The following is an 8,821-nucleotide window of genomic DNA, read 5'->3' as shown; positions in this document are numbered from 1 at the left end:
GTGCGTAGGTCCTTCACCTGCCCTCCTGTCTCCCATTCCTGGAAGCCAAAGCCAACCCTTGCAGGAGACTACCCACGGAGGAGCCCTCTCTAGCCAGAGGTTGGAGATGTTAGTCTTAAGAAAGGTGTTTACTAGAAACACCACCGGGTTGACCATACCCAACCCACCTAGTCTCCTCGTACGGTATGTAACCTCCCTCTTGATTAGGTTAAGCCTATTCCCCCATAACAATTGGAAGAACAGGCTATAGACCCGTGTCCAGAGAGGTTCCGGCAAGATGCACACACTGCCCAGGTATATTAATAAAGGTAGCAGAAAGCCTTTAGCCAGGGCAACCCTTTCCCTCAGGGTTAAAGACCAACCCTTCCATTGGTCCACCTTTTGGGCGGCGATCTTAAGTCTGCCCTCCCAATTTTGCTGGGGGTAATCCCCGGGGCCAAATTCGATGCCTAGAATTTTGGCGGTGGCCTGGGGCCCTGGAAGGGTGTCCGGGAGATCAAACCTGGGATCTCCCCCTCCCAGCCAGAGACTTTCACACTTATCCCGGTTGATCATGGACCCGGATGCCTCCGAGTAGCGCACTACCTCCGACATGACCCAATCCGCCTCCCTTCTCGAGGACACGAAAAGGGAAACATCATCGGCATACGCCACCACCCTCAGAGAGGACCCAGAGCCCGCCTGGTCCATCCCGACTCCCGCCAACGGTCCACGATCTACCCTCCTTAGGAAGGGATCGATCGCGAACACGTATAAAAGCGGGCTCAGCGGACAGCCCTGACGGACCCCAGAACCCACCTCAAAAGGGCGACCTGACCAACCGTTCACCAGCGGAAAAGTCTCAGCCCCTTGGTACAAGATCTCTAACCATTTTACAAACCTCCCAGGCAGACCATACCTCAAAAGGACGGACCAGAGGTACTCGTGGTTGACCCGGTCAAAGGCTTTCGCTTGATCTAATGACAGCAAGTACCCCTTCCAGTGACCTGCCCTACCCTGCTCCACTGCCTCTCGGACACCGAGCACAGCACTAAAAGTACTGCGGCCCGGAACAGAGCAATGCTGGGCCCCTGAAAGGAGCCGGGGTGCAAACTTCACCAGCTGATTAAACAGCACCTTGGCCAGAACCTTCCGGTCCGTATCGAGAAGCGCTATGGGACGCCAATTCTCGATACGGGACGGATCCTTACCCTTTGACAGAATAATGAGGGCTGACTTCCTCATTGAGTCGGGAAGAGTGCCCGAGGAGAGACACTCATTAAATACCCCTGTCAAGAGGGGGACCAAGGAGTCCCTAAAAGTCTTATAGAACTCGGATGTTAAGCCATCCGGACCTGGCGATTTCTTGGGCCGAAGCCCATCAATGGCCAGTCTCACTTCCTCTTCCCTGATTTCCTCTGCCAAAACACCAAGAGAGGGATCACCCCCTGGCTCAGGGACGGTTTCAGCCAGGAAAGCCGACATCCTGTCCCGATCCAGATCCTTCTTTTCCAAGAGGTGTGAGTAGAAGGATCTGACCACCTCCAGGATCCCTGATTTGGATCTGTTCAGGGACCCCGTACTGTCGATCAGTCCTGTCACCATCTTACAATTCACTGACATCTTACAGTTTCTGTAAGGGTCGGGTGAGCGGTACTTCCCGAAGTCCCTCTCAAAAACTAAAGATGTGTGTCTATCATACTGACACCTCTTGAGCAAAGATTTCACTCTGGAGATTTCCTCACGGTCACCTCCAGTCGAGACAAGCTGCTCGAGTTTCCTCCCCAGGGCCTGGTACAAGCGGTGCCTGTTCAGACTCCTGAGGCTCGAGAGCTGACGGAAGAACCCCGCCACCCGCTTTTTGAAGATCTCCCACCACTCTGACTTACTACTACAGAGATCCAACAGCGGTACCTGGCTCTGAAGAAAGTCCTCGAAGGATTGTCTCACCTCCGCTTCTTCCAGCAGGGACGAATTGAGCTTCCACAGCCCTCTTCCCATCCGATGAGTCTCTGCAACATTCAGAGAAAAGAAAATTAGACAGTGATCGGAGAACTCCACCTCAACGGCGGACACAGCAGAAAAGATGGCGTCCTCCTTCAAAAAAAACCTGTCTATTCTAGACCTACAGCTACCCCTATGGTAGGTGAAACCTCCGTGACCTGGGGTGTGCCGGATGTGGACATCCACCAGGCGAGCTTCGCTGGCTATGCTATTCAACGCGACGCTATCATAAGCCAGGCGATCTCCGGGACCCCCCCGGTCACGGGACCTCGTAATGGTGTTGAAGTCCCCACCGAAGACCACCTGCCGGCTCGTAAAAAGAAAGGGCTTGATCCTCAGGAAGAGACATTTGCGGTCCCACTTGGACTGCGGGCCGTAGATGTTGATGAGCCGGAGCTCTTGTCCCCTCATGAAGACATCTAGGATCAGGCACCTCCCCATTTCCAACTCAGTAACCCGTCGGCATTCAACAGCTGCAGTCTTAAAAAGGACTGCCACCCCGCTATACGGCTCGGCCGCAAGAGACCAGTATGAGGGCCCGCACCTCCACTCCCTCCGTGCTTTATAGATGGCCCCCATGTCTGTTAGTCTGGTCTCTTGCAAGAATAAAATTTCTGCCTCAATCCGGGAGAAAAAATCAAAGGCCGTAAAACGAGCCGCATCTGACTTTATGCTGGCAACATTAATAGATGCCAGCGTCAACGGGGCGAGTTCCGCCATCATGGGTGATCAAGTTGGATGGCCAACTTCTTACCACTGCTATCACCTCCACCTGGGGAGGGGTCGGACACCTTCCTTTTCAGGGAAGCTCCCGTTGTGTCCATCCCACCCCCCCGGTGTCCTCGCCCCCGGGTTCCAGGTCTGTCCCCCCCCAGGAGGAACATTGCCCCCTGAGGGACGGACCCCACCATCCCCCGAAGGACCCTCCGGTGGTACCCCCGGCCCAGCATCCTCGTCTTGCGGCCCATCATCCGAGCCTCCGAGGACGCTGAACCGGTTGGAGAGATCAATCAGAGGGGGGTCAGCGGGCCCTTCCGTGCGCACCCTGGTGGTCGGGGGCGGGGGAGATTTTGAAGGCTTGCCAGCCTTCTTCCCCCCCGATTTGTTACGATTGGCACGTTTACTTTTGCCACCCGCTGCTGTAGGCTGCTCCTGGACCTCCTCATCAACACTTTCATACTGTGAGGACCCGTCCGAGTCAGCCGCTTTATCCTCCCTCTCCATCCTCCTGATCTCCTCTCTCACCACACTCTCCCTCAGGACCTCAGAGGCTTTTGCCACGGGCCTGGAGGGAGAAGCAGGCATCGACCCGGTTGCCCGAGACTTCACCTGCCCCCCACCCCCATGGCGTTTTTCTTGCCTCCGCACATACGCGGGGCCCCTCACCTTGGCATTGCCCTTCCTCACCGGTCCCTCAGCCCCTTCCCCTCTGCCACCACCTGCCACAGCTGCAGGAGCGCCTCCAGAGGTTTCTCCCTCACGGACTCCTCCCGCCGGGCCTGCAGCGGCATTAGAAAAGGAGCGAGGGCAGCGGCTGAGAGGGTGACCTAGGTCACCACACAAGTGACACCGAATGTCCTTACACGAGGTGGCCAGATGACCTACCCCACCACACAAGGCACATTTCTGTACCTTGCAGCTAGCGCTGAAGTGAGTGGGGTCGCCGCACTTGTGGCAGACCTTCGGTTGCCCCTGGTAGAAGACCAGGATCCTGTCCCTTCCCAGGAACGCCGAGGAAGGGATGTGGGTGACCGTGCCGCCGGAAACCTTCAGTTTAACCATGAAGGTCCAGCCCCCCGACCAGATGCCGAATTCGTCCCTGTTCTTTTTGGGGACCTCGGTGACTTCCCCGTAACGGGAAAGCCACGTCATAATGTCCACGCCGGCAAGTGACTCGTTACAAGTGACCACGGTCACTCGCTTGACGGAATTTTGGCGAGACACCGCTTGCGCAACGAAGTCTCGCCATCCGGGCTCTTCCCGCACCAGCTCATAGTTAGACCAGAAGAGCTCAAGCCCCTCTGGCCGCACAAAGCTGACGTCGAAGAAGCGGGACGCCGAAGGATGTATCAGGGCAAAGATGTCATTCGCCCCGAAGCCCATCTTAAGGAGGAGCTCCACCACCTTGCTCCTAGGTGGAAAAGCTTCACTGCCCCCCCACCTAAGACGGACCACATTCCTCCTTTGCGGCCCCTGCCTGGCTGTGGGGAGAGACCAAACAGTCCCTCCCTCCCTTTGGTTTTGGAAGGCAGCAAGGCCATGTCTCTCTATCCAGAAAGACAAGTCCACTGTCCTCCCCTCTACCACTATCGACCTTTCTCCTTTTTTGAGGGCCTCCAGGAAACGGTGGTGCAAAGCGCCGTCCCTGGAGCCCGGAGGCGAGGAGACCCCCCCCAGGACCACCCCGACCCCCAGCCGCGGCCCCCGCATAACTATGTTGGGGTCTTGCGGCCAGGGGGGCAGACGGGCCAGCCCTCCCACCACTACCACCACTTGTGCCAGCACCCTCATTCGTCCTCCCACTCACTCTCCCATTCACTCTTTTATTATTTGCATTCACTCCAGCACACTCACCCACATTCACAGTAGCACTCACTCCCTCATCCATGTCACTCATATCACCATTCACTTCAGCAAACATCTCCTCAAATATGTCCACTCCGCTTTCATACTCACTCTCACTCGCACAATTGGTGAACATAGCAACATTTTTTTACATTTCCCAAACCAGTGTAGTTCCTCTCTTTGCCTGCTGGGGGCCCTGAGCTCTCTTGCTGGGAGCTACTCCAGCTCCTGTCCAGGAGCGCCGCTGCCCCTTTAAATGCCTCAGTGCAGATGACATCATGCACTCTGCCCTGGCTGGGCCTAGGAGCAACAGCAGCTCCTGGTTTCAGCTCCATTTTTTTTTCTTTTGCTGAGTTTTGTTTACTCTGGGCAGGGACGGCCACTGGCACCGCTCCCTGCCCTGCACTTTTCTTCACCCCCGCCGCCGGCTTGCCAGGGAGCGCCAGAGTCCCCGCACCCTCAGATGAAGGTAGGTGGGCCGGGGACCCCGACAACTCCCCGCCAGCTTTTGGGGGCAGCACAGCATTACTTGGAAGGGTGGGTGGGACAGAGGGCAGCGGGCCCGCAGCGGCCACGCCCCCCTGCCGGTCGCAGCCACCCCAGGCAGAGCCGCGGCCCCCTGCGAGGCCACGGCCCCCCCGGGTGACGCGAGCACAGCGGGCGGAGTCGCGACCGCTGAGGCCACGCCCCCCCGCCAGTCACAGCCACCACGGGCAGAGCGGCGACCCCTTGCGAGGCCATGCCCCCCCCGGGCGACGCAGACGCAGCGGGTGGGATGACGGCCGAGGAGGACATGCCCCCCCCCGCACGCCACAGCCTTTGCAGGCCGGGCAACACTCGGGGAGGCCACGCCCCCCTCACGGACCACCGCTGCCACCCCATGCCCACCACTTGAGACAGGCAAGGCCGGCCACTCCCCCTCGTCGCCCAGCGGCGGCGGAGCCCCCTGCACGGACCCCTTTTTGGGTCGACGTGCCGGAGACCCCGCTCTCACCACAGGCGCCAACATGGGAGCGACCAGCACTTTGCACCGCCTCAGCTGCTGCTTGATGTTCTGTTCGCCCTTCCTAGGCTTCTGGACCCCCACTAGCGATCCAGACTTAGCGGATCCGTACGTGGGGGGTCCAGAAGCCCCAGCACTCGCCGCCGGAGGTGCGGCCCTGGCTGTACCAACTTTACCTGGTGCCAGGCCAGCCTCCCCTGCCACCGAGGGCTGAGCCTGGACACCACCACCAACACCACAACCAGCACCGACCTCCATGTCGCTGCCCTGGTCTGAACTGTCACCAGATGCGACAGTCAGGTCACAACAATCATCTCTCTCCCCGCTCCCTCGCTGCGGACCCACCACAGGGCCCGAGCCGGGGTGGGTAGCGGGTTCCACACAGCGGGACAGAGGGGCCCCGGGAAGAGGAGCAAAAACCAGTTGTTCCTCCACGCCTTCAGAGGCCTTACGCCTGCGCCTCCTGTTTCTCCTCTTCCCGGTTGCCTCATCCTCCGGGCAGACTTCATACCCAAACAACAGCGTGCCAAACCGTGCTGGGGATTCAGTCTGCCGTACTTGTTTAAGGATGAGGCAGCCCCCCTCAGAACTACTCCCGCTCCCTCCATCCTCCCCCTCGCTCCCGCTTTCCTCCGCGTTACTGGAGTCCAGCGGGAGGGCCACCTGCTCGGGGGCTATCCCGCTGCATGTTACCTGACTCACGCTGGTGTCCGCCAGGTCTTCAGGTGGAGGTGGCCCGGATGTGGTGTGGGCGCCATCTTGTTCTTCCTCCTCCTCGCTTTCCTCCACCTGGATGGGGACTCCTGACCCCCCAGGAGACCCACCGGCCATGGCCCTGAACCGGTCCTCGTTCTGCAGCTTTTCCTGGAAGGGGCCGCTGCCGGCCATGATGGAACTTCGCCTGTCCTCCAGGGCCCGAATCTCCCCTTTCAGCCGCTTGACCGTGGCGGTGACCTCCGCTCTCTTTGAGGCAGGGAGCCTGTTTTTACTGATGACCCGGGCTCCCTCCAACTCCCCCCGGAGTCTCCTGAGCTGCTTGCCGGCCTCCTCGTACTCGGAGAGGTGGGCATGAATGCGGGAGGCGTAGGTGGTAGCTGGCTCTCCCGCAACCTTGGAGCCCCAGATGTTAAGGGGGGGCCCCGCCTCACCTCTGCCGGCTGCTGCACCTCCGGGGGAAGGGCCCGCCACAGCCTTCACTTCGGGGGGTCCCGGACCCTGGAGCCTTGCGGCCCCCTGGGGTCCGCTTTTTCGCCATCCCTGGGACTTGCTGGCTGTGCCTTGGGCCTCCTTGTGGTGGATGAGGCCCCCCACCCCCAGCTGGCTTGCCGGAGGGTGGGAGCCAGGGGCACAGCCCCGGCGCTCAGTCCCAGGGAGAGTCCTCTTTCCTGGGAAGGGGGCAGATGGAAAGTCCTTGCAGGAAAAAAAACCTCCCTTCCCAGGAGCTTAGCAAAACCCCAGCCTGCAGACGCTCAGCACAGACGCTCCTCCTCTTCTGCACTCAGTATGCTGCTGGTGCAGTCACTGTGTACAGACATTACATTACTGATCCTGAGTTACATCCTGTATTATACTCCAGAGCTGCACTCAGGGCCGGATTATAGGCAGGGCAGGCGGGGCTTCAGCCCCGGGGCCCCCACCACAAAAGCTTCTAAGGGGGCCCCCACCACATTCCTGCTGGCTGCTGCAATGGCACTCCATCTTCTCCCCACCTAAAAGTGAGTGACCGTGGGGGCGGCATTATGTGCTCTGCTACCAGCAGCATCTACAAGTAGCCTGAACGCTGATGCTGCTGGTAGCGTGCAAAGGCTTGTGATGAGAACACAGGAGGGAAGGTGTCAGGGCCCCCGATCATGTGACCCCTGTCTCCTCCCCTCCTGTGACCTCATCACAGGTCCTGTGCGCACAGCACAGAGAGCAGCCATGTATGTGGAGTGCGGCTCTGCGGGTGGAGGTCGGTGCTGGAGGCAACATTATTCTCTGTGTGGAGTGCGGCTCTGCGGGTGGAGGTCGGTGCTGGAGGCCCCATTATTCTCTGTGTGGAGTGTGGCTCTGCGGGTGGAGGTCGGTGCTGGAGGCCCCATTATTCTCTATGTGGAGTGCGGCTCTGCGGGTGGAGGTCGGTGCGGGAGGCTCCATTATTCTCTTTGTGGAGTGTGGCTCTGCGGGTGGAGGTCGGTGCTGGAGGCCCCATTATTCTCTGTGTGGAGTGCGGCTCTGTGGGTGGAGGTCGGTGCGGGAGGCTCCATTATTCTCTATGTGGAGTGCGGCTCTGCGGGTGGAGGTCGGTGCTGGAGGCCCCATTATTCTCTGTGTGGAGTGCGGCTCTGCGGGTGGAGGTCGGTGCTGGAGGCCCCATTATTCTCTGTGTGGAGTGTGGCTCTGCGGGTGGAGGTCGGTGCTGGAGGCCCCATTATTCTCTATGTGGAGTGTGGCTCTGCGGGTGGAGGTCGGTGCGGGAGGCCCCATTATTCTCTGTGTGGAGTGCGGCTCTGCGGGTGGAGGTCGGTGCTGGAGGCCCCATTATTCTCTGTGTGGAGTGCGGCTCTGCGGGTGGAGGTCGGTGCGGGAGGCCCCATTATTCTCTTTGTGGAGTGTGGCTCTGCGGGTGGAGGTCGGTGCTGGAGGCCCCATTATTCTCTATGTGGAGTGCGGCTCTGCGGGTGGAGGTCGGTGCGGGAGGCCCCATTATTCTCTTTGTGGAGTGTGGCTCTGCGGGTGGAGGTCGGTGCGGGAGGCCCCATTATTCTCTATGTGGAGTGTGGCTCTGCGGGTGGAGGTCGGTGCTGGAGGCCCCATTATTCTCTATGTGGAGTGCGGCTCTGCGGGTGGAGGTCGGTGCGGGAGGCCCCATTATTCTCTTTGTGGAGTGTGGCTCTGCGGGTGGAGGTCGGTGCTGGAGGCTCCATTATTCTCTATGTGGAGTGTGGCTCTGTGGGTGGAGGTCGGTGCGGGAGGCTCCATTATTCTCTATGTGGAGTGCGGCTCTGCGGGTGGAGGTCGGTGCGGGAGGCCCCATTATTCTCTTTGTGGAGTGTGGCTCTGCGGGTGGAGGTCGGTGCTGGAGGCTCCATTATTCTCTATGTGGAGTGTGGCTCTGTGGGTGGAGGTCGGTGCGGGAGGCCCCATTATTCTCTTTGTGGAGTGTGGCTCTGCGGGTGGAGGTCGGTGCTGGAGGCCCCATTATTCTCTGTGTGGAGTGCGGCTCTGCGGGTGGAGGTCGGTGCGGGAGGCCCCATTATTCTCTTTGTGGAGTGTGGCTCTGCGGGTGGA

At 59.7% G+C, this 8,821-nt stretch overlaps 1 long non-coding RNA gene across 1 annotated transcript in view; it reads left to right on the top strand.

Annotated features, from left to right (window-relative positions):
• The first annotated feature begins 4,239 nt into the window (after positions 1–4,239).
• Positions 4,240–8,821, top strand: part of LOC141092267 (uncharacterized) — a 91,519-nt gene continuing 86,937 nt past the window's right edge. Inside the window, exon 1 of the long non-coding RNA XR_012232742.1 lies at positions 4,240–5,017. This is a non-coding gene — a long non-coding RNA (uncharacterized lncRNA). The remainder of the gene's footprint in view (positions 5,018–8,821) is intronic.

This window comes from Dendrobates tinctorius, unplaced genomic scaffold (assembly GCF_039654945.1).
Source record: "Dendrobates tinctorius isolate UK_male_01 unplaced genomic scaffold, ASM3965494v1 ptg000059l, whole genome shotgun sequence".
Taxonomy (NCBI): Eukaryota; Metazoa; Chordata; class Amphibia; order Anura; family Dendrobatidae; genus Dendrobates; species Dendrobates tinctorius.
The sequence above is the reverse complement of the archived record's forward strand: the minus strand, read 5'-3'. Positions and strand labels throughout refer to the sequence as shown.